Source organism: Puma concolor, chromosome B2 (assembly GCF_028749965.1).
Source record: "Puma concolor isolate L17-30 chromosome B2, mPumCon1.1.hap2, whole genome shotgun sequence".
Taxonomy (NCBI): Eukaryota; Metazoa; Chordata; class Mammalia; order Carnivora; family Felidae; genus Puma; species Puma concolor.
In genome coordinates, this window is record NC_141671.1 from 94,955,319 (window position 1) to 94,981,764 (window position 26,446).

General features: G+C 36.1%; 1 long non-coding RNA gene across 10 annotated transcripts in view; it reads right to left on the reverse strand.

The window, feature by feature from the left end:
• Window positions 1-26,446, reverse strand: part of LOC147581115 (uncharacterized) — a 1,011,143-nt gene that overhangs the window by 147,440 nt on the left and 837,257 nt on the right. For 2 of the 10 annotated variants that reach the window (XR_015251438.1, XR_015251426.1), the window contains exon 1: window positions 8,021-8,128. The exons of the other annotated variants lie outside the window; for them this stretch is intronic. This is a non-coding gene — a long non-coding RNA (uncharacterized LOC147581115). Of the gene's footprint in view, window positions 1-8,020; window positions 8,129-26,446 lie in introns of those variants that run through there. 10 annotated transcript variants of the gene reach the window in all.

Sequence of the window (26,446 nt, forward strand, 5' to 3'; positions counted from 1 at the left end):
ATTTACTTGTTTATCGCTGGAGTATCTGTATTTTACAACTTTGCTATAATTTGCTATAACTGTTCCAGAAGATTTTTGTTGTTGATGATATTTATTCTTTTGGATTTCTATGTAAATTTTCATGTCATCTGTCAACAAAGAGTTTTATGTCTTCCTTTCCAATCTGTTAACCTTGTCTTTCCTTTTCTTGTCTTACTGCATCAGCCAGGATTTCTAGTACAACATTTAAAAGGAGTGGTGAGAGGAGACATCCTTTCTTTGCTACTGATCTTAGCAGGAAAGCTTCTAGTTTATTACCAGTAAGTATTATGTTAGCTAGACGTTTTTTTGTATGTATTCTTTATCAAGTTAAGGAAGTATCCTTCTATTCCAAGTTTGCTGAGAGTTTCTAATTATGAAAGAGTGTTGGATTTAGTCAAATGCTTTTTCTGAACATGTTGATATGATTATGTGATTTGTCTTCTTTACTCTGTTGATATGATAGATTAAATTGATTTTCAAATACTGAACCAGACTACATACTTGGTATAAATCTCATTTGATCTCATATAAAAACCTTCTTAAACATTGTTTGATTTTATATGCTAATATTTTATTGATAATTTTTCAGCTATGTTCATAAGCAATATCAATCTGTAGTTGTCTTTTCTTGTAATGCCTTTGGTTTGAGAATTAGGGCAATGTTGGCCTCACAGAATGAATTAGGGAGTAGTCTCTCTGCTTCTATCTACTGGAGGAGATTGTAGAAAAACACTTTTTTCTTTAAATATTAATATTTTGTAGACAATTTTTGCATCTATGTTCATAAGCAATCTCAATCTATAGTTGTCTTTTCTTGTAATGTCTTTGGTTGAGAATTAGGGTAATGCTGGCCTCATACAATGATTTGGGAAGTAGTCTCTCTGCTTTTATTTTCTGGAGGAGATTGTGAAAAAATGATATACTTTTTTCTTTAAATAATATGTATACTTCATCATTGAGCCCATCTAGCCTTGGCACTTTCTGTTTGGGGAAGTTCGTAATTATTGACTCCATTTCTATTCAGATTGTCTATTTCTTTTTTTTTTTTTTAATATATGAAATTTATTGTCAAATTGGTTTCCATACAACACCCAGTGCTCATCCCAAAAGGTGCCCTCCTCAATACCCATCACCCAACCTCTCCTCCCTCCCACCCCCCATCAACCCTCAGTTTGTTCTCAGTTTTTAACAGTCTCTTATGCTTTGGCTCTCTCCCACTCTAACCTTTTTTTTTTTTTTCTTCCCCTCCCCCATGGGTTCCTGTTAAGTTTCTCAGGATCCACATAAGAGTGAAACCATATGGTATCTGTCTTTCTCTGTATGCCTTATTTCACTTAGCATCACACTCTCCAGTTCCATCCACGTTGCTACAAAAGGCCATATTTCATTTTTTCTCATTGCCACGTAGTATTCCAAAGTGTATATAAACCACAATTTCTTTATCCATTCATCAGTTGATGGACATTTAGGCTCTTTCCATAATTTGGCTATTGTTGAGAGTGCTGCTATGAACATTGGGGTACAAGTGCCCCTATGCATCAGTACTCCTGTATCACTTGGATAAATTCCTAGCAGTGCTATTGCTGGGTCATAGGGTAGGTCTATTTTTAATTTTCTGAGGAACCTCCACACTGCTTTCCAGAGCGGCTGCACCAATTTGCATTCCCACCAACAGTGCAAGAGGGTTCCCGTTTCTCCACATCCTCTCCAGCACCTAGAGTCTTCTGATTTGTTCATTTTGGCCACTCTGACTGGCGTGAGGTGATACCTGAGTGTGGTTTTGATTTGTATTTCCCTGATAAGGAGCGACGCTGAACATCTTTTCATGTGCCTGTTGGCCATCCGGATGTCTTCTTTAGAGAAGTGTCTATTCATGTTTTCTGCCCATTTCTTCACTGGGTTATTTGCTTTTCGGGTGTGGAGTTTGGTGAGCTCTTTATAGATTTTGGATACTAGCCCTTTGTCCGATATGTCATTTGCAAATATCTTTTCCCATTCCGTTGGTTGCCTTTTAGTTTTGTTGGTTGTTTCCTTTGCTGTGCAGAAGCTTTTTACCTTCATAAGGTCCCAGTAATTCACTTTTGCTTTTAATTCCCTTGCCTTTGGGGATGTGTCGAGTAAGAGATTGCTACGGCTGAGGTCAGAGAGGTCTTTTCCTGCTTTCTCCTCTAAGGTTTTGATGGTTTCCTGTCTCACATTCAGGTCCTTTATCCATTTTGAGTTTATTTTTGTGAATGGTGTGAGAAAGTGGTCTAGTTTCAACCTTCTGCATGTTGCTGTCCAGTTCTCCCAGCACCATTTGTTAAAGAGACTGTCTTTTTTCCATTGGATGTTCTTTCCTGCTTTGTCAAAGATGAGTTGGCCATACGTTTGTGGGTCTAGTTCTGGGGTTTCTATTCTATTCCATTGGTCTATGTGTCTGTTTTTGTGCCAATACCATGCTGTCTTGATGATGACAGCTTTGTAGTAGAGGCTAAAGTCTGGGATTGTGATGCCTCCTGCTTTGGTCTTCTTCTTCAAAATTACTTTGGCTATTCGGGGCCTTTTGTGGTTCCATATGAATTTTAGGATTGCTTGTTCTAGTTTCAAGAAGAATGCTGGTGCAATTTTGATTGGGATTCATTGAATGTGTAGATAGCTTTGGGTAGTATTGACATTTTCACAATATTTATTCTTCCAATCCATGAGCAGGGAATGTCTTTCCATTTCTTTAAATCTTCTTCAATTACCTTCATAAGCTTTCTATAGTTTTCAGCATACAGATCCTTTACATCTTTGGTTAGACTTATCCCTAGGTATTTTATGCTTCTTGGTACAATTGTGAATGGAATCAGTTTCTTTATTTGTCTTTCTGTTGCTTCATTGTTAGTGTATAAGAATGCAACTGATTTCTGTACATTGATTTTGTATCCTGCAACTTTGCTGAATTCATGTATCAGTTCTAGCAGACTTTTGGTGGAGTCTATCGAATTTTCCATGTATAATATCATGTCATCTGCAAAAAGCGAAAGCTTGACTTCATCTTTGCCAATTTTGATGCCTTTGATTTCCTTTTGTTGTCTGATTGCTGATGCTAGAACTTCCAGCACTATGTTAAACAACAGTGGTGAGAGTGGGCATCCCTGTCGTGTTCCTGATCTCAGGGAAAAAGCTCTCAGTTTTTCCCCGTTGAGGATGATGTTAGCTGTGGGCTTTTCATAAATGGCTTTTATGATCGTTAAGTATGTTCCTTCTATCCCGACTTTCTCAAGGGTTTTTATTAAGAAAGGGTGCTGGATTTTGTCAAAGGCCTTTTCTGCATCGATTGACAGGATCATATGGTTCTTCTCTTTTTTTTTGTTAATGTGATGTATCACGTTGATTGATTTGCGAATGTTGAACCAGCCCTGCATCCCAGGAATGAATCCCACTTGGTCATGGTGAATAATTCTTTTTATATGCCATTGAATTCGATTTGCTAGTATCTTATTGAGAATTTTTGCATCCATATTCATCAGGGATATTGGCCTGTAGTTCTCTTTTTTTACTGGGTCTCTGTCTGGTTTAGGAATCAAAGTAATACAGGCTTCATAGAATGAGTCTGGAAGTTTTCCTTCCCTTTCTATTTCTTGGAATAGCTTGAGAAGGATAGGTATTATCTCTGCTTTAAACGTCTGGTAGAACTCCCCTGGGAAGCCATCTGGTCCTGGACTCTTATTTGTTGAGAGATTTTTGATAACCGATTCAATTTCTTCGCTGGTGATGGGTCTGTTCAAGCTTTGTCTTTCCTCCTGATTGAGTTTTGGAAGAGTGTGGGTGTTCAGGAATTTGTCCATTTCTTCCAGGTTGTCCAATTTGTTGGCATATAATTTTTCATAGTATTCCCTGATAATTGTTTGTATCTCTGAGGGATTGGTTGTAATCATTCCATTTTCATTCATGATTTTATCTATTTGGGTCATCTCCCTTTTCTTTTTGAGAAGCCTGGCTAGAGGTTTGTCAAGTTTGTTTATTTTTTCAAAAAACCAACTCTTGGTTTCCTTGATCTGCTCTACAGTTTTTTTAGATTCTATATTGTTTATTTCTGCTCTGATCTTTATGATTTCTCTTCTTCTGCTGGGTTTAGGCTGCCTTTACTGTTCTGCTTCTATTTCCTTTAGGTGTGCTGTTAGATTTTGTATTTGGGATTTTTCTTGTTTCTTGAGATAGGCCTGGATTGCTATGTATTTTCCTCTCAGGACTGCCTTCGCTGCATCCCAAAGCGTTTGGATTGTTGTATTTTCATTTTCATTTGTTTCCATATATTTTTTAATTTCTTCTCTAATTGCCTGGTTGACCCACTCATTCGTTAGTAGGGTGTTCTTTAACCTCTGTGCTTTTGGAGGTTTTCCAGACTTTGTTCTGTGGTTGATTTCAAGCTTCATAGCATTGTGGTCTGAAAGTATGCATGGTATGATTTCAATTCTTGTAAACTTATGAAGGGCTGTTTTGTGACCCAGCATATGATCTATCTTGGAGAATGTTCCATGTGCACTCGAGAAGAAAGTATATTCTCTTGCTTTGGGATGTAGAGTTCTAAATATATCTGTCAAGTCCGTCTGATCCAATGTCTCATTCAGAGCCCTTATTTCTTTATTGACCGTGTGTCTAGATGATCTATCCATTTCTGTAAGTGGTGTGTTAAAGTCCCCTGCAATTACCACATTCTTCTCAATAAGGTTGCTTATGTTTATGAGTAATTGTTTTATATATTTGGGGGCTCTGGTATTCGGCACATAGACATTTATAATTGTTAGCTCTTCCTGATGGATAGACCCTGTCACTATTATATAATGTCCTTCTTCATCTCTTGTTACAGCCTTTAATTTAAAGTCTAGTTTGTCTGATATAAGGATGGCTACTCCAGCTTTCTTTTGGCTTCCAGTAGCATGATAAATAGTTCTCCATCCCCTCACTCTCAATCTAAAGGTGTCCTCAGATCTAAAATGAGTCTCTTGTAGACAGCAAATAGATGGGTCTTGTTTTTTTATCCATTCTGATACCCTCTGTCTTTTGGTTGGTGCATTTAATCCATTTACATTCAGTGTTATTATAGAAAGATATGGGTTTAGAGTCATTGTGATGTCTGTATGTTTTATGCTTGTAGTGATGTCTCTGGTACTTTGTCTCACAGGGTCCCCCTTAGGATCTCTTGGAGGGCTGGTTTAGTGGTGACAAATTCCTTCAGTTTTTGTTTGTTTGGGAAGACCTTTATCTCTCCTTCGATTCTAAATGACAGACTTGCTGGATAAAGGATTCTCGGCTGCATATTTTTTCTGTCTAGCACACTGAAAATCTCGTGCCAATTCTTTCTGGCCTGCCAAGTTTCAAAAGAGAGATCAGTCACGAGTCTTATAGGTCTCCCTTTATATGTGAGGGCACGTTTACCCCTTGCTGCTTTCAGAATTTTCTCTTTATCCTTGTATTTTGCCAGTTTCACTATGATATGTCGTGCAGAAGATCGATTCAAGTTACGTCTGAAGGGAGTTCTCTGTGCCTCTTGGATTTCAATGCCTTTTTCCTTCCCCAGTTCAGGGAAGTTCTCTGCTATTATTTCTTCAAGTACCCCTTCAGCACCTTTCCCTCTCTCTTCCTCCTCTGGGATACCAATTATGCGTATATTATTTCTTTTTAGTGTATCACTTAGTTCTCTAATTTTCCCCTCATACTCCTGGATTTTTTTATCTCTCTTTTTCTCAGCTTCCTCTTTTTCCATAACTTTATCTTCTAGTTCACCTATTCTCTCCTCTGCCTCTTCAATCCGAGCTGTGGTGGTTTCCATTTTGTTTTGCATTTCGTTTAAAGCGTTTTTCAGCTCCTCATGACTGTTCCTTAGTCCCTTGATCTCTGTAGCAAGAGATTCTCTGCTGTCCTGTATACTGTTTTCAAGCCCAGCGATTAATTTTATGACTATTATTCTAAATTCACTTTCTGTTATATTATTTAAATCCTTTTTGATCAGCTCATTAGCTGTTGTTATTTCCTGGAGATTCTTCTGAGGGGAATTCTTCCGCTTGGTCATTTTGGATAGTCCCTGGTGTGGTGAGGACCTGCAGGGCACTTCCTCTGTGCTGTGGTGTATAACTGGAGTTGTTGGGCGGAGCCGCAGTCAGACCTGATGTCTGCCCCCAGCCCACCGCTGTGTCCACAGTCAGACTGGTGTGTGCCTTCTCTTCCCCTCTCCTAGGGGTGGGATTCACTGTGGGGTGGCGTGGCCCGTCTGGGCTACTTGCATACTGCCAGGCTTGTGATGCTGGGGATCTGGCGTCTTAGCTGGGGTGGGTAGGCAAGGTGCACAGGGGCAGGAGGGGCAGGCTTAGCTTGCTTCTCCTTAGGTGATCCACTTCAGGAGGGGCCCTGTGGCAGCAGGAGGGAGTCAGATCCGCTGCCGGAGGTTTGGCTCCGCAGAAGCAGAGTTGGGTGTTTGCGCGGAGGGAGCAAGTTCCCTGGCAGGAACTGGTTCCCTTTGGGATTTTGGCTGGGGGATGGGCGGGGGAGATGGTGCTGGCGAGCGCCTTTGTTCCCCACCAAACTGAGCTCTGTCGTCGGGGGGCTCAGCAGCTCTCCCTCCCTTTGTCCTCCAGCCTTCCCGCTTTCCGAGCAGAGGTGTTAACTTATGACCTCCCAGACGGTAAGTTGCGCTTGCTTGGGAACACAGTCCGTCAGGCCCCTCCGCTTTTTGCAAGCCATACTCAGGGGCTCTGCTTGGCCGGCGAGCCGCCCCTCCCCCCCCCCCCCCCCCCCCCCCCCCCGGCTCCCTCCTGCCAGTCCGTGGAGCGCGCACTGCCTCGCCGCCCTTCCTACACTCTTCCGTGGGCCTCTCGTCTGCGCTTGGCTCCGGCGACTCCGTTCTGCTAATCCTCTGGCGGTTTTCTGGGTTATTTAGTGATATCTAAAGTGATATCTAAGTGATCAGCAGGACGCGCGGTGAGCCCAGCGTCCTCCTACGCCACCATCTTCTGGAATCAGATTGTCTATTTCTTGAGTAAGTTTTGATAGATTGTATCTTTCAGTGAATTGATTTATTTCATTTAGGTTTTCAAAGTTGTGGGCATAGAGTTGTTCATGGTATATACTTATTACTCTTCTAATGTCCATGAGATCTGTAGTGATGTCTTCTCATTTCTGGTATGAGTAATTTGTGTTTTCTCTCTTATTTTTTCCTTGGTTAGTCTGCCTATTTTAGAAACCATAATCCAACATACTTGCTGGTGATATTTCATTACCCCCTACCTTCTCACCTACAAACGAGAAGGAATAAAAAAAGCTTTTCCCTTTCTTATTAAGGGACTGGCCTAAAAATATGATCTACAATCACAAAGCACACACTTGAATCCAATTTTTTTATACTGAATTAAGATGTCATTTTATAACAATACAACTTTCTTCCATGATTTAGTATGTCAGGTATTTTTACCTAAGCATTTAAAAGTGATTTTCTATGAACATATGAACTTAGTGAATGGCTCATCCATTCATTCACTTAGTTGGTGTTTTGTTGTTGTTGTTTTTGTTGTTGATAATCAAGTTGACACCATTAATCCTTTAATTCAGAAACTGGGTCTAGTTATTTAGGCTGTAACCCTGCTTAGAATGCAGTCTAAACAAACTCTACATCATCGGATGATGTATCCTTTGACCAGATTTTATCTTCTGTCATCAGATTTTATCTTCTGTCTTATCTCATATTCCTCTCTTACTGCAGCTCTCCAGAGCTGGCATTAATTTTGTTTCTCAAATATAACACCTCATTTCTACTTTACAGCCTGTATTCTTTCTGTTCTCTCTGTCAAGAACTCTATTTTCCATGATACTTTTATTGACCATTTGGTTTCAAGTCAAAAACTGTTCTAGGAATTCTTTCTTCCTTGAAACCCTTACCTAAAGCATTCTCTGCTCTAGTCCCTAAGTCACTCTCTATCCCAGTATTAAACTTTAACACGTATTCCTATGTCAATTTTCTATTTATTTAATTTTTTACCTGTTTATCATCAAGTGTTCCCAACATCATGAAAGCTCCATGAAGGCAGATGTCAAATCTCTTCACCACTATAATGGCACTAAAGCCATTTCTAGCTCATGAAGTTCAATATATATTTCTTGCATGGCTAAACTGCAGTGAGGGGGAAAAAGCACACTGTGTAAAACAAATAATTTTGACATATTGTCTTATTAATTTATATGTAACTTCTGATTAAGAGAGTTGCATCTCTCTTCTTTGTATGCCTCTTATTTCTCTAATTGGAGCTCTATTCTATTCTATTCTATTCTACTCTATTCTATGTTTCTAGCGTCCTCAAAGTTTTATACTCTTTCTACTCTAAGCACATTTATATTCATGCAATTTTTATGTTGAACCTGTTACTCAAAAGTTGATCATTTCTATAAGTATGTTGTAATGGGTGGCTCATATTAGCACCACTTTATAATTCTGTCATTGTGAAAATGGCAAACCACTGATATATGTGTATATTGTAAGTAGGAAAATAATCCATGTAGATACACCTTGTTTTTCCAGGGTCAGAAAGACATTGTAAGTAATCAACATGGTTAATTATCTCCCTTGGAAGTTCATAAGGTTAGCCCAAGGAATAACTCAGTACAGTTCGCCAATAGCTACTACTCCCAGTCCTCATCTGCAGCCCCACAACCATACAGTCTTGATTCTCCAGGTAATTATATTGAAATGAATTCATATCATCTTAGAACTTAAATACTTAGATACTAATATATACAATGTATATAAATTCACTGAAGTTCAGTCTGGTTAAGAGACCTCTTCCCTCCCATCACAGCATCAGAGTGGTGTTCTCAAAGGCTAATGAAATTATCTTAATTAATCACCTACTTTAACCTCTGATGTCTTCCTATTTAATGTATCATTAAATCTAAGCTCCAGAAACCTGAAAGTCACTTCAGGCTGAACCAAGCTAGAAGGAGCCAGAAACACAAATCCATACTTTTCCTAACCCCCAAAACATTTCTAAACTGGTAGCAAGAATCTATAAAACCTAAAACAAACAAACAAGCAAACAAAACTGAAAACAAAGAAGGCTAAGTTTGGGAATTTATTTCAAACCTTGACTTTGGCTAGAAATTTTTTTTTGAAAATACTGGTATAATGAAATGAACAGTAGTATATGAGTCAATACATTTCAATTCTAGTACTGAAGAGGGTCTAATTTATTATCTGTATGCCATTAGGCAAGTTACTTTATTTTTCTGGGGCCAAATTTGTTCATGTGTAAAATGAAAGTTTCTCTCTGGAGTAATTTCTAGCATTGCAGTAGCTAAAAATGTATTATCATGGAAAATGATCTTTTAGAACTAAAGTTTCACAGTAGGAAAGCCTTAGGGTATCTATGGGCTATGATGCTGTAGCAGCTGAAGAGAGTTTAGTAACAGCATTAAATGTGAGAACTGCCCATTAAACTGCAAAAATATTAGGGAAAGAATAACACCATGTGAAAAAAATTCAACAATGCCCTCTCTTTCTGAGAAAAGGAAATTAGTTGCCTTGGACAAAATGAATTTCTACACCCTCCATAAGAAGGTGGACTGATGATATTATATATCTATATAGAAAAATAGAAATTTCTGATTTTTATACATATGAGATAAAATTTTTACCAAGTTTCTATAAATGCATAGGTGAGCTACTACGCCAATGATCCTTATATCTATCATATACTTTGGTGGAATTCAAGGATGTAGAAAAATGAAAATGTCATATGAAATATGAAGATTACAAAATTATTACATTTATATCTTTGGGTTGAAAATATGAAGTGGTCTCTATTATCATGTAATCTGATTTTTTAAGAATATTTCTTATCTTCCCATCCTAAAAATAAATGATTCAGATTAATTAAGAAAAACTGAGTTTGATAGAGACAGATTTTTTTCATCACCCAGTGAGAATTATAAGACTGAGATGCCATTACTGAGAAGGATCATAATTCTCAAGAGTAGTAACATTTTAAATAGTATTATTAGATTATAGAAGAAATTTCTATTTATAGAAGGAATTGGAAGTCACCTTCCAAAGCTAAACAATTATTATTTGATTTGGGAAAATAAAGTTTTCCTATCTGATAAAACAATTTCACATGTTAAAAAGTAGGTTGAAGGAAAGACATGCATAAAAGAATATTTTTTAATAATAAAGGATAACAATAGATGGTAAAAAACAGTAGGAGATGGTTTATAATGGAATAGACAAACACAAGTATTCTTTCTATATAAAGATATTGACCAGAATATGACAAAGAAACAGAATCTGAAATTGACTTGCAACATGAAACTGAATCCCAAGCAGGAGCTCATATCCCCAAAACATGTTAATCATGCTTTAGCCATTTAAACAAAATTATCTGCTTCCCCTTTGTGCCCTCCCCTCAAAATGCCTTGTTGGAAGTATGGTTTTGAACACAAAGAAAACTTGTAGTTGTTTGTTTACTACTTTCTTTTGTTATGTTGAAATTTTCCAAGGTCAATATTACCTTGCCTGCTTTTGATCAATGATAGTAATTGTGAAACTATGCACATATACAATGCCCAATAAATAGCTGATGATAATTTTCACTTGTTCTCTTATAACCTAGATTTATTTTCTTTCTCTTACTATGAGAAGATAAAAATGAGTTCAATATCTCAAGTTGCTTAGAGACCACATTATATTTCAACTATTCTTTCTACATTCTGTATTTTACCACATAGCTTATTTGTAAAATAGGTTACTCTTCTACACTATTTTATTAACTTGATACATTTTTCAGTTTTGCTCTCTCTTCTATTGCCCAGCTTAAAAATAAATAATTCTTTTAAGTTCTTTCTTTTTCACTAGTCATTAAATTTTACTTATTTATGTATGGAGAATATACTGATAGGATTAACAATCCAATTATTTGGTTTGAAGGGGGTTTATTGTGCATGTGTGTATGTGTGTGTGTGTGCGTTTGTGTGTGTGTGTGCGTGCATGCGCACGTGTAATGTTTTTCACATACCCTAAAATAGATGCATCTCCCTCTTCTATATAATTTGAAATAATTATTGAAAGGAAATCAAATGCAAGATCACTGCCTAATTGGTTCAGAAAGTCAAAGGATAAAAAGATTAGGGTACTTTCACAGAGGTGGGTTATTGCTAGCAAACAGCAATCTTGATTTGCTTTTCTCAGCAGTAGCAAACAGGAAGAAAGAACACTGCTCTACATCCATTATTACAGTAGGAATTTTCAGTTTAAGAACTACCTAGTAGAAACAAGAATAATGGGAAGGCTACAGAGTATAAATATTTCTCATAAACCATTTATGAAAGTTACATTATGCTGATTGTATAAAACTGTACTTTAGAGAGGTTCTGTAGAGATAAACTTACAATTTCAATTATCCAGTATATTTACAGAATTCTACCACTGTTTAGTGGGCTGCCGCTCTTAAATTTTCATATGTGAATTCTTTACTGAATATCTTGATAGCTCTATAACTTACTACCTTTAATGCATCAATAAGAACAATAGTATACTGGGGATGAACTGTGACCTTTGGTAAAAGGTTGGCATTCTTTTATCACACGTTCTTATACCCAGCTGACTTAAAACATGTCAATGCAAAAGGGATTTGGCAGTTGTTAAAACTCTGTTAACATATTCATAAAAAGTGAGCAAATTATTATTCCATTTACCCCCAAAATGATGATTCAATTTCCATGCATACTGGGATTTCTTTCAACATTGTATAACTTGTATACTTGACAGATTCCAGAAAATTAACGATAGTATGCTAACAATTTAGCTAACAATGCAAAATTTATTTTATAAATAGTAATCTTGATCATTTTATATGTTAGTCTGAGAGGTTGGTATTTTAAGAATCCCTTCAGTTATTCCAATGTATCTCAGGAATAAATGGCTTAATTTCATTGCCTATATGTGTGTATGTGTATTTGTGTACCTTTTTGTCACCTTGGTTTCTATTATTGAGTTTCTATGGAGATTTATATTAGAGTTAACACAATTTTTTTTCTTTTCTTTTTTTTTTCTTTTCCTGTTCTAGTGTCACTCAAACACAGACCTACTCAATCAAGATGAAATAGCTGGTAGAATAAACTCACTCAGTTAACACTGGCAAGCAAGTGAATACGGTTTCCACTCCGAAGTTTGATATACTACACATTTAAAAGGACAGCTTAAAGGAACATGTTAAAAAATAATTTGTTCTGGGGCACCTGGGTGGCTCAGTCGGTTGAGCTTCGGACTTCAGCTCAGGTCATGATCTCGCGGTCTGTGAGGTCCAGCCCCGCGTTGGGCTCTGTGCTGACAGCTCAGAGCCTGGAGCCTGTTTCGGATTCTGTGTCTCCCTCTCTCTCTGACCCTCCCCCGTTCATGCTCTGTCTCTCTCTGTCTCAAAAATAAATAAACATTAAAAATTTTTTTTTAAATAATTTGTTCTTGGGATATGTATACTGAAAGGGCATTTTGTTTTCAAGGTAATTTTTAAATATTTTTATTATTAAAACAAAAAGTGTTTCTTACAGAGAAATCAAAGAAGATAGGTAAGTGAAAGAAAAAGAAGTAAAAAAAGTCTTCATTTTTACCACACATCACTGAAAACCATATATGTATTGAAATTTTGTGTTAATTATATCATAGCACACTTTTATCATTTTTATTTTAAAAATATACTTGAGAACATCTCCATGCCAACAGATAAACTTCTGCAACAGAACTCCTAATGGTTTTATAGCTGTTCATTGTTTAACAGCTCAGATATTTTAGTAAGTTTCTATTTTGATATAATTTTGAACTTAGAGATAAATTCAAGAATAGTGTAAGGAACCCTCTTATTCCCTTTACCCATATTAGCAATTGTTCAAATTTCTCTCTATTTCTCTCTTTCCTACTCCCTCCATCTGTTATATATATATATATATATATATATATATATATATATACACACACACACACATATATACACATATATATACATATATATAAAATGTGGTAATGTATATGTATGCTAATGTGTTAATGTGTGTGTGTGTGTGTGTGTGTGTGTGTGTGTGTATGTATATATATATAGACACAAATTGCTACATTTTGCTGAACTACTTGAGAACAAGTTAAAGAAACTATACCCCTCGGTCTCTAAAAGCATTTAGTGTAGGGGCGCCTGGGTGGCTCTGTCCATTAAGCATCTGACTTTGGCTCTGATCTTGCTGCTTGTGAGTTTGAGCCCCGAGTGGGGCTCAGTGCTGACAGCTAAGAGCCTGGAACCTGCTTCAGATTCTGTGTCTTCCTCTCTCTCTGTTCCTTCCCCGCTCACATCACTCTCTCTCTCTCTCTCTCTCTCAAAAATAAACAAAAAAAATTTATTGTATTTCCTAAGAATAAACACATTATCTTTCATAAACAAAATGCAGCTTTAAAATTAAACAAATTTCAACAATACAAAATTGTTTAACCATATTCCATATTTAATGTCATTAACTGTTCCAATTTTTCCCTTATGGCTATCTTTTCCTGAACTAGGATCAAATTCAGGACCAACTTTCAATTTAGTTCTCATAGCTTTTTAGTTTCCTTTATTCTGGAACATGTTCTCAGAATTTTCTTGTTGGTTTTCATTGACACTTTGAGAGTTAGGAAGTTTGTTTATAGAATGTCCTTCAACTTCGATTTGCCTCTTTGCTTGTGATTAAATTTAAGACTTAATATTGTTGGCAGGAATAATGCAGAAAGTATGTGTATTTCTATGTGCATTTATAAGAAGGTACTTGATGTCATTTTGTTGCAATATTCGTGATGTTATATTTGATGGCTTTCTTCAGTGTCATTCTCCTGGTTTCGCCACTATAAAGTTACTATTTTCTATTTTTCATTAACAAGTAAGTTAGAAAGAGATCATATAAATATCAAGTTCCTTAGAAAAATTTCATCCAGGTGTTTTAGCATCCATACTTCCTATATTTATTAGATGGCATTCTACTATAAGAAAAAGCTTTTCCTATACTTCCATTTTATATTAAACATACATTCCATGCTAGATATTCTGGAAACAACCCTAGTATTTTTTATGTCATAAATGCTTTATGTTGAATTCACAAATGTTCAAAATGAGGTATAATTGAAAATGGTATTAGAAAAAGATATCTATGCTTCAACCTAAAAATGTACCATGAGACTAAAAAAAGATCTCAGGTATAGCTTAAGTGAAAGTATCAATAAATTTAGCAATGATATTCCCTTAATCCTTCATCTATATGGTTCTTTGTTAGGTAACAAAGAGTCTCTATAGTCTCCTTCCACCACTAAAATATATATTAAATAATATTATAAGATTGAAGGAGAAGAAATCTTGTAGTGTAAAAAGTATTTCCGTTTCACAGAAATTTTTAGATACATAATGAATGTTTAATAAATAATTTTTTTAAGTTTTTCCATCTCTCTGCTTGTATCAATATGGAATATAGCCATATTTTTTCTTTTTCTGTATTTCATCTCAATTCATTTTGTTTCATAATTTCCAGTTCAGTTAACATACAGTGTTATATTAGTTTCAGGGTACAATATAGTGATTCAACAATTCCGGATATCACTCAGTGTTCATCATGACAGTGCACTCCTTAATCCCCATCATCTATGTCACCCTTCCACCCCTACCCACCTCTCTTCTGGTAGCCTTCAGTTGGTTCTCAGTAGTTAAGAGTCTGTTTCTTGGCCTGTCTCTCTCTCTCTCTTTTTTCCCTTGTCCATTTGTTTTGTTTCTTAAATTCCACATGTGTGTGAAATCACATGGTATTTGTCTTGCTCTGACTGACTTATTTCACTTAGCAATATATTCTCCAGCTCCATCCACCTCATTGCAAGTGATGCCTATATTTTTGTCAGTGAGATTTGATTATTATTATAATTATTTTCGATTCTTATATTGTCCTCAATTTGGCCAGTGGGAATCCTTTAGAAATGTTTCCTGTGTCTTTTTGACAAGCTTTCATGATTTTTTAATTCATATTTTCAATGAGATCATTGTTGACTCACATGTAGTTGTGAAATAATATGGAAATATTCCATGCATGCTTTACTGGGTTTTACCAATGCTAGTATCTTGCAAAACAATGGACAATATCACAACCAGGATATTAACATTGATATAATCATTTTGTATAGATTTCCCAGCTTTACTTGTGTTCATTTGTATGAGTATTTAGGTCTGTACCATTTTGTCACATGTATATGTTTGTGTATCACAAACACCACAGTAAAGACACCAAAAAGTCCCATTACCACAAGGACTCCTTGAGTTTCCCCTTCATAACTATCTCTGCCTATCTCCACTGTACTCTGTCCCTAACCCCTGGCTAACACTAATCTCCTCTCCATTTCTAAAATTTTGTCACTTCAAAATTGTTATATAAATGAAATCATATATTATGTAAACTTGAAGGATTTGGTTTTTTTTCACTTAACATATTTCCTAGGGAACTAATTCAAATTGCTTCATATCTCAATAGTGTGTTCCTTTTTATTGCCAATTTATATCCCATGATGTGTATGTAACACAGTTTGTTCAACCATTCATTTGTTTAAAAGTATTTGGACCATTGCCAGTTATCAGTTATTACTAATAAAACTACGATGAACATTCATATACAAATTTTTCATGAACACAAGTTTCATTTCTCTGGGATAAATATGTGAGGTCGTAAATGGTAGATTGTATGGGAATTGCATGTTTAGTTTTAAAAGAAATTGCCAAACAGTTTTCCAGAGTGTCTGTACCATTTTACATTTCCACTGCAATGTATGAGTGAGTCACTTTCTCCACATCCTTGTCATGATTTGGTTTCATTACTATCTTTTTCTTATTTTAGCTATTCTAATAAATACATAGTAATGTCTCATTTTGATTTTAACTCGCATTTCTCTGATGGTTAGTAATATTAAACATCTCTACATGTGTTCTTTTTACCCTCAAATATACTTTTTGTTGTAATGTCTGTTCATGTCTTTTGGCCATTTTCTTTTCTTTGTTTTTTAAATGTTTATTTATTTTTGAGACAGAGTGTGAGTGGGGGAGGGTCAGAGAGAGAGGAGACAGAGGATTCCAAGTGGGCTGTACCCTGACAGCAGAGAACCCAATACAGGACTCAAACTTAGGAACTGTGAGATCATGAACTGAGCTGAAGTCGGGCGCTAAACAACAAAGCCATCCAGGCATCCCTTTTGCCCATTTTCTAATTGGATTGGTTGATTTTTTTTATTGTTGAGTTTTAAAAGTTCTTTATACATTCTGGACACTGATATTTGGTCAAATATGTGTTTTGTAAATATTTTCTCCCAGTCTGTAGCTTTACATGCCTTTCGCATTGGCTTTAAAAGAGTAGGAGTTTTCTATTTTTGTTGGGTTGAATTTATCAGTGCTTACTTTCATGAATAATATTTTGGGCATCAAGTCAAAGCCTCTTTACCTAGTCCTAGATAGTGAAAATTTTCTTACAGCGTTTTCTAGAAGTTTTATATTTTACATATATAATCCATTTTAAGTTTTGTGTAAGTATAAGGTTTAGGACAATTTTATTTTTCTTTCTTTTTTTTTTATTTTGAATGCCCAATTACTCCAGTACCATTTGTTGTAAAGGTTAACCTTTTTCCAGTGAGCTGCTTTTATATCTTTGTAAAAACATTGGTTGAGGATATTTGTGTGGGTCAATTTCTGGGCTCTCTATTTTATTCCATTCATCTATATGTATATACCTCCACAAATACCACACTACAGTGTTTTAATTAGCTATATAGTAATCTGAAATATTGAGTAGAATAATTATTTGCATTTTATTCTTTTTTGTAAAGATTGATTTACCTCTTGGGGCACCTGGGTGGCTCAGTCGGTTAAGCGTCCGACTTCGGCTCAGGTCACGATCTCGCGGTCCGCGAGTTCGAGCCCCGCGTCAGGCTCTGGGCTGATGGCTCAGAGCCTGGAGCCTGTTTCCGATTCTGTGTTTCCCTCTCTCTCTGCCCCTCCCCCGTTCATGCTGTGTCTTTCTCTGTCTCAAAAATAAATAAACGTTAAAAAAAAATTGTTTAAAAAGATTGATTTACCTCTTAAATGGCCTGTGTCAATCCATATAAATTTTACAATAGCTGCATCTATATTTACACAGAATCTTGCTAAGCTTTTGGTAGAAAACACATTAAAACTATAGACCAGTCTGAGGAGAACTGGCATATTTATTATATTGATTCTTCCAATCATAAACACACACACACACACACACACACACACACATCCACTCATTTAAGTTTTTTCTTTCTTTCATAAATAATTTTTAACTTTCAGTATACAGATTCTATACATGTTTTGATGTATGAATACCTAAGTATTTAATTTTCTTACAGAAATTACAAGTGGTATAGTAGTGTTTTGCAATGTTTATTTATTTTGAGAGACAGAGTCCACACAAGCAAGCAGGTCAGACAGAGAGGGAGAAAGATAATCCCAAGTAGGTTGTGCACTGTCAGCACAGAACCCAAAGCGGGGCTTGATCTCAGGAACCATGAGATCATGACCCGAGCCAAAATCAAGACTTGGGTGCTTAACCAACTGAGCCACCCAAGAACCCTGTATTGTGTTTTTAATTTCATTTTTCTACATATTCATTTAGAAATTTGAATATTTTTTGTTTGTTGATCTTTATTCTGCAAACTTGCTGAACTCATGTGTTAGTTGTAAGAGGCTTTTTTGTTTTATTTTGTTTAGTTTTAAGAGTATTTTTGTAGATACTTTGGGATTTCCTATATAGGCAATCATACCATCTATAACAGAGGACTTTTTATTTCCTCCTTTCCAAATGGCATAATTTTATCTTACTCATTCTTGCCTATTACAATAACTTTAACTTCCAGTGTTATGTTGACTAAGAATGTTATGAGTAGGCATTCTTGTTTTGTTCCTTATCTTAGAGTCTGTCCGTGTTGCAGAATTAAATAGTGGGTCAACTGAAATGTTGTGTCAATAATTAAACTTGTTTTAGGAATTTTGATAGTTATTCTAAATTAAACTTAAAGTTTGTCCCAAATTATACTCTCACTAGTAGGGCATGAAAGTGTGCATTTCCATATAGCTTTATCATTAAGTGTTGTTAAGTTTTGAAATCTGCACTAAGTTGTACAAGTAAAAATGGTATTTGACAGATCTAATTTGCATATATTCAATTATTACTATGCTTGAATATTTTACATATTTTATTAGTGTTATATACTTATTCTTTTGTAAATTCCTATGCATTGGCATTTTTCTATGTAAGGTTCCAGCTTTTTCATATTGATTTGTTTTTTTTTTTTTTAATTTTTTTTTTCAACGTTTATTTATTTTTGGGACAGAGAGAGACAGAGCATGAACAGGGGAGGGGCAGAGAGAGAGGGAGACACAGAATCGGAAACAGGCTCCAGGCTCCGAGCCATCAGCCCAGAGCCCGACGCGGGGCTCGAACTCACAGACCGTGAGATCGTGACCTGGCTGAAGTCGGACGCTTAACCGACTGCGCCACCCAGGCGCCCCTTCATATTGATTTGTAAGAGCTCTTCATATATATAAACCTTTATCAGGCATTAAATTCCTATTTGTTTTTCATCTGTTTCAGACTTTTCTATTGTGTTTCACCAGTCTGTTTATTGATGCCTATGCCAGTAAGTATCTACTTTAATTCCTAAAATTGTATATTTTGACATTTAGATTGTCTTTTATTCATAGTTGAAGCAAATAATAACAAAAGGGTCTAAACAAAATTATGCTACACTTGTAAGACCTTCTAAGACTCAACATACACAAATTAAAACCTTCATTTTTTATGATTCACTTAAAGCTAAATCATTCCACCAAAACCATCAGTTATATTTCAGCACAATATCTGCAAAGATAATCCAACTGCTTATTGAATGTGTTATCTAGGTGTAGCTTCCAATATTGCAATATCAGAAATTTTAAAGATGGCATAGTGTTACCTAAAATTTTCTTACCCCGGACTAGTGTTGGTTCTAGAGTCCATCCCAGGTTTTAGACCACATTTTGTTTGCAAGTACAGCCAATTATGGGGAAAATATAGTCACAGAAGCTGAGAATCATCTCAGGGGATTTCACCTGAAAAATCAAAAACACAAAACAAAATGCAGGAAGAATAATCATCTCTATTACTATTATTCACTGTAATTTTGCCCTGGGAATTCATCTGTAGTAGGAATTAGAATACCTAAATACAAGCAAATTGTAACTCAATACCTGAACATGAGTCCTTTGTCAAACATCTAAGTGCAGGTAGATGAAGTTGTGAAGATACTCTCCACTGACAACACCAGAATGTTTATAAACTTCACAATTAGAACATCTGATATTCTATTTCCCAAATATTCTTGGATTGAAGTAAAGATAACAGTAACTCTTCTCTGGCCATTGTAACTGAATTACCTGGCTCAGATATACCAACACAGAGTGTCTTGGAAATAAATCCCTTAATCCTCCCATTTGCTTATCATAGTGTTTATTTATTCTTGCTGTTCAACAGATGTTAGTTATGTTAGCAACGGTTATTGTTTTATCTTAGTATTTTTAACTTGTTTTTCTTTTTACATTCTGTTCATGCGGAAAAATCAATGCAGAGTTCAAATTTCACTTTTGGCACTTACTTTGGCAAGAGATTTATTTTCTCTGTGCCTCAAATTGTTATAATAAAAATATAAATATATAAATCTGTTGTGAAGATTAACTGAAGTAACACATGGCATGTGCCTAGAAGAGTGGCTGGCATATGCTGAGTGCATCAAAATGTTGGCATCTGTGGCATCTGGTGCAGTTCTCATTTTATAGGTATTATTTTGTTTTGAGGTGGGACAAAGCCAATCCTCCACCCCAAAAAAATGTATTGACCCATTCCAAACCCATTCCCTGTAGCCAAACTGAGCTCAAAGAAATTGGAGTTCCGAAACAGGTTTCCAGGGCTCTTTAGTATATACTAGATTACCTCCATTTTTTATTCTCTTCACCTACAATGATTAAGAAAAAAATCAAAGTGACAGAAAATACTGAGTCAAACATTATTTATTTAGTGCTATTGATATTTTTTTAAAAAACCTGTTAATTATTAATTTCATTACAAGTAACAAAAACCATAAGAATGGAGTAGAACCAGGAGCTGCTAGGCAGCATATTCAGGAAAATAGGTAGAGAACTCTTTTCTGCCCAAATTTCAGCTTTGTTTAAAATACAGCTTGAACAAGAAACAGAGGATAGAAAAAGGGACAGCGATGGAAATATTTACCTACCTTGTTGGCAACTAAAGACATAGTATAAGGGGTAAAATTTTATATACTTTAAAATTCTCAGCCTCTCACCAGAGTGAACATAGGGCCCTCAAGATGCAAGGTAACTCAGTCTTATTACCTCCAGCATCTTACCGTCAGCTATTATTGGAGTCACCCAGGTGTGGAAAAGGATTACTGAACTGTTGATAGAGCTCTGCCATTTAATTACTGTTTGCCCTCCACTTGTCTTTTTGGGAGCTGATAGCTAGATCAAGCAGTTGCTATCCATGGTCCATTAGAGCTCAAAATGCCCTAATTGTTGATTTAGCTCAGTCACGGGTTGTGGGCAATAGATAGGCTCTGACTGAGGATGTACTTATTGATTGCTCTTATGGGACTTTAAATTTTCATTTTTATTTAGACAATTAAAAGAGATAGAAGAGATCAAGTTAATATTTTTGAGTGAAACCATCTACCTGCTGAGTTGAAGAGGATATGATTGAATGCAAAACAGATATGGTCCCGACTATGAGAAGTTTACAGTTTTGTTGAGGAGAAACATGAGAATAAAAAATTGAAAAAAGAAACTAAATCCCAGAAATCTCCTCCAAAATAGCAGCACTTGATGTCATCAAACTTTATACTGAGGATTTTTCCCTTGTCACAGAGTAGATTTCCCTGAGGAGGACTTACCTGAGCTGGAATCTGAAGGATAAACACAAGTTCAGTAGGTGAGGAAGGGATATAGGGGGAAAGTGTTACATGCAGAGAGAGGACATGTGAAAGGGCCCTGATACGGAAGGGAGCTTAGCACCTTATGATGTACTAAGAGGAAGACCACGGTGGCTTGAAGTGGGGGTGAGTTAAGACATAAGAAGAGAGATAATTGGGCCAGGCTGTCATTCAGTCATCCATGCATTTTCCATTCGTTAAGTGAATACACACTGAGCACTAAATAGTTTGCTTTTTAAACATTGGGACTAGAGTAGTGAACAAAACTGAAAACTTGCCTGAGCAAGGCAATATCTGGTGATACAAACTACTTTTGGGAGAGTTAAACCAGGTTGAAATGATGGATGCAACAAGTTTTTTTTTTTTTTTTTTTTTTTTTTAGTAAAACAGAATGTTCAAGAAAAATAAAAACTTTCCTGAAGAAGGTGATAGTTAATGGGAGGAAAAAAAGTAAGAAAGAGCTATTCATCCTGAGAACAAGGGGAAGAGCATTTCACACAGAGAAACAGCTTGTGAATGACCTTAGGAAAGTAACAAGCTTCAGTTACAAAGAACAGAGGAAAGACCAATGTGACTAAAGTATAATGAGCAAGAGAGAAAGTGAACTGATGTGACACTGGAGAAACAGGCAGGAGCTAGATCACACAGGGATTTATAGACTGGGTTAAAGAACTTAGTTCTATTCTCAAAGCAATAGAAAGCCTTTGAAGAGTGTGTGTTGATGGTAGGAGTGGGGGTAGGAACAGGGAATAGACAGGTAGATCACCTATTTTTATTTTTAGAACATCAGCCTGACTTCTGGATATAAAATGAATCTTGTAGGGGCAAGATCAGAAGATTAGATATCAGGATGGTAAAGCAGTGTAGCTGGGAAATGAAGATTGTTACACGATAGTTTAGATGCACACAAGGAGACTGATCTTGGGTTGATAGGTATTCAAGAGGATGTGCTGATACATCCAGTTAAAATGAAGGAATAAATAAGGATGATCCCAGGCATGATGTTAGTGCTTTTGGCTGAGATGTGAAAAATAAAAGAGAAACTTTGAAGAAAACATCTGAAGTTCAAGATTTCTGTTTTGGACAATTAAGTTTGAAATGCCCCTTAGACATTCAAGCAAAGATGTCATCTAAGTAGCTTGATAAACAAATCTAAAGTTCCAGGAAAAGGTCAGGGCTGAACATATAATCTTGAGGGTCATAAGCTATAAATGGCACAAGATGAGAGTCCCTGATGTGAAATGGAGATACTTAAGGTAAGAGGACTCAGAATCAGGCCCTGGGTCAGGCCTAGGTCAAATTTAAGCTTCACACACTGGAAATAAGATTACACTTCCCCTAAGCCTTTAACTTGAATTATTTAAGGTTAAGCAGCATATCCACATGTAGCTTTCCTCATACTAACTTGTTTTCATTAACAGGAGTGAACACAGAGTATAGTGATCTGTACATCTACAATTCCCACCCCTCAACCATCAGTCTGAGTTCCCCTCTCAGCCTTGAATCTACGAGGGAAAAATATTATTATGCCTTTTATTTCTACTATACATTCACCCCAAGCTCCTGACATCCAGATAGCCTGCTTCTCCCATACACATTAATCTACATAAAGCTCTGAACATCTCCTATTCTACATCCTTATCACATCTCATGTCCAGAAATTCTTCAATTATGTCCTATAGAATTCAAAGACCATCAGCAGCAAAAACTTCTTGTTTGAAGTTTGTCTGTAATTTCTTGTCTGAACATTTCTATTATTTTACTGTGCCAAGAAAATACTTGGCATCTCCCTGAGGACACTGTCTCCCTTGTAGTCCTCCTAGGGAGTTAGAAGATCTTGTTGTCACTGTTGGGCTGGGAAGCATGGTAGTGGTCCTTTTGTCCCTCTTTGCTGTCTTTATAAAATCCGACAATTGACCAAAAACACTCAATTTGAATCTCACATCTATGTATTAGGTCACATACTATTCTTCGTATATTACTGTCATTTTCAGATCCCAGTTATTCAACCTGTGTGTTCCAGAGAGGTCTGTTCCTGGCTTGCTGTCCACTCTTTCCACAGTAGTCATAATTCTTGGTGATTTCAATACACATGTACTTGATCCTGATAACTCCCAGGCTCCTTGCTTATGTAATGTACCTCATCTTGCCCTCGGTTTGACCTTAGCCACACACTCACATGATCTTATCCTGGGAATCATTATTATCAATAAAGGCAATGTCCATAATAACGATTATATGCATTTCATTCTTTGATCATCACTCTTGTTTGTTTGTTTGAGTGTACTTGACATGCAATGCTACATTACTTTCAGGTGTACAACCCAACCCAGTGATTTGACAAGTCTCCACATTATGCTATGTTCACCACAAATACAGCTACCATATGTCTTGTTACATCACTATTATAATATCATTGACTGTATTCCTTTTTTAAAAAAAATACTGTGTATTTTTGAGAGAGAGAGAGAAGGAGAGAGGGAGAGAGAGAGGAGGGAGGGGCAGAGGTAGGGGGAGACAGAATCCAAAGCAGGCTCCAGGCTCTGAGCTGTCAGCACAGAGCCTGATGCAGGGCTCAAATTTACGAGCTGTGAGATTATGACCTGAGCTGAAGTCGGACGTCAACCGACTGAGTCACCCAGGTGCCCCTTATTGACTATATTCCTTATGCTATGCCTTTTAATTTTGTGGTTTATTCATTCCATAACTGGGAGCCTGTGTCTTCCTTTCTCCTTCACCTATTTTGTCCAATTGTCCCACCCTCTCCCCTCTGGCAGCCTTGACTTTGTTCTCTGTATTTATAGTTCTTATTCTGCTTTTGTCTGTTTATTCTTTTTCTTTTTTTAGATTCCACTTATGAGTGGAATCATATAGTATTTATCATTCTCAGTCCGGTTTATTTCACTCAACATAACCCCCTCTAGGTCCATCTATGTTGCCTCAAATGATATAATTTCATCCATGTTTATGGCTGTGTAATATTCCACTATGTGTGTATGCATCGTGTGTGTGTGTGTGTGTGTGTGTGTGTGTGTGTGTGTGTACAGCTTCCTCATCCGTTTGTCTGCTGAAGGACACTTAGGTTGCTTCCATATCTTAGCTATTGTAAATAATACTGTAATAAACATACGGGTGCATATATGTTTTTGAATTAGTGTTTTTGTTTTGTTTGGGTAAATAGTCAAAAGTGGAATTATTGGATTATAAGGTTTTTCTATTTTTATTTTTTTAATAAACCTACATACTATTTTCCACAGTGACTATAACAATTCACATTCCCACTTGATCTTTTCAACTCACTTTCTCTATAACTCCACTAGTTCAATCTATATATTCTAATTTTATTTATACTATTTATTCTAAACTATTTATACTAATTTTCCCCTGTCATTCAGATCTTTGGTACTTTCTCCCTGCTCCTAAGCTAGCTCAAATGCCATTGTCAATTATAATCCTTTTTGCATACATATTTGACTTCCTGGACTATCTCTAGTTTTGTTATACTCACCTAGTAAAATCATATATCTGTTTAACTGAACTTTCTTAATCCAACTTTCTGCTTTCTCTATACCTGAAATTGGTGCAACATGAATAAAAATGAATAATATTCAACTATATGGACTGCTTCGCTATAAATTTATAATGATACCCTAAGATAATCAATAATGCTTCTTGGTAGTCCCATCATACTTCCATACATGTGTTTGTTTTCTTGCCATCCAAGACACAATTTCATAGTTTCTAATCTTTCCTCAACTTTCAGTACCATGTTTTTCATCATCATTCTTAGCAGACGACCTTGATTTCTACTTCCTGAAAAAAAGGGAAGTAACCTAAGAAGAACCTCCACACATTCCTAACAACACATCTACTTAGTTATCATCAACCACACTCAGATAGTCTGCCTTCCCTGTTCATATGTAAAGCCAATTCTTCTTGTTTAGTGAACATACATAAGCTCTTCACTAACTGTTCTGTGACAGCAGTTATCTTCATTCCTACCTCATAATTTTTACCTTTCTCCTAAATTGTTCTCATTAAATATTCATATGTCATTCATTTTTAAAAATTTGTTGATTTTTCTGTCCTAACAAAATACCATGTCATTTCTTTGTTCTCCTTTGCAATAAAACTTCTCTCTCTTCTGTCTCTTTTCTCCCATCCTAAACAAACGCACATGAATCAGGCTGTCATCCACAATATCCCACCAGTACTGCTCTTATCAGTACCATCAATAATGTCTACATAGGGGCGCCTGGGTGGCGCAGTCGGTTAAGCGTCCGACTTCAGCCAGGTCACGATCTCGCGGTCCGTGAGTTCGAGCCCCGCATCAGGCTCTGGGCTGACAGCTCAGAGCCTGGAGCCTGTTTCCGATTCTGTGTCTCCCTCTCTCGCTGCCCCTCCCCCTTTCATGCTCTGTCTCTGTCCAAAAAATAAATAAAAAACGTTGAAAAAAAATTAAAAAAAAAATAATGTCTACATAACTAAGCATGAATTTAAGTTTTCAGCCTTATTCTCACCCTACAAGCAGCATTTGACGTAGATGATGATCGTCAATCTGTGTATACCAATCCATGTATATACACATCATAAATATTTCAATCTGTATTTATATTAAGCTAGTCCTGAGTTCATAGTGATATTTCCAACTCTAATATCCATTACCAAATGGATCATTCTAGGTTCCTTCCCATGCTTATTTGTAAACTCCCATTCCAACAATGAAAAACCTGGCTGCCATTATCTGCCATACATTTACTCAATGTTTCAATTGCTATTTACATTTCTAACAATATTCATGTTAAGATGTATGCCCATGTGAAATAACTTTATCAATTGGAGTACAATAATATACAATTTCCTTATTCCTATAGAATTCTTATAGATTCTGGTCAGCTTCCAAGTTTTTTTAGGTCATCATCATTTTCTCCTATATCTTCAGTGAGGTAACTTCATATATTTTTAATACAGTTAGGTCATTTTTTCACACTTTGCATTCCATCCTAGCTAGGACCCCTTGACCTCCAAATTGATTCTTTACAATTTTCATACATTAAGGTTAAGTGTTTCTTCTATGAAGTCCTATGAATTTTCACAACGAATATTGTCATATATCCACCATGACATCATCATACAAAATATTTTCAACACTTTAAACTATCCACTTTGCTTCATATGTCAAACTCTCACCTCCTCCTAAACCCCTGACAACCACTGTATTTCATATATTAGAATTATCCAATTTGTAGCCCTTCCATGTTGACTTATTTTATTTAGGAATGTGCATTTAAGTTTCATCCATGTCTTTTGATAGTCATTTCTTTTAATCACTGAATAATTTTCCAATGTATGGAGGTACCACAATTTATGTATCCATTC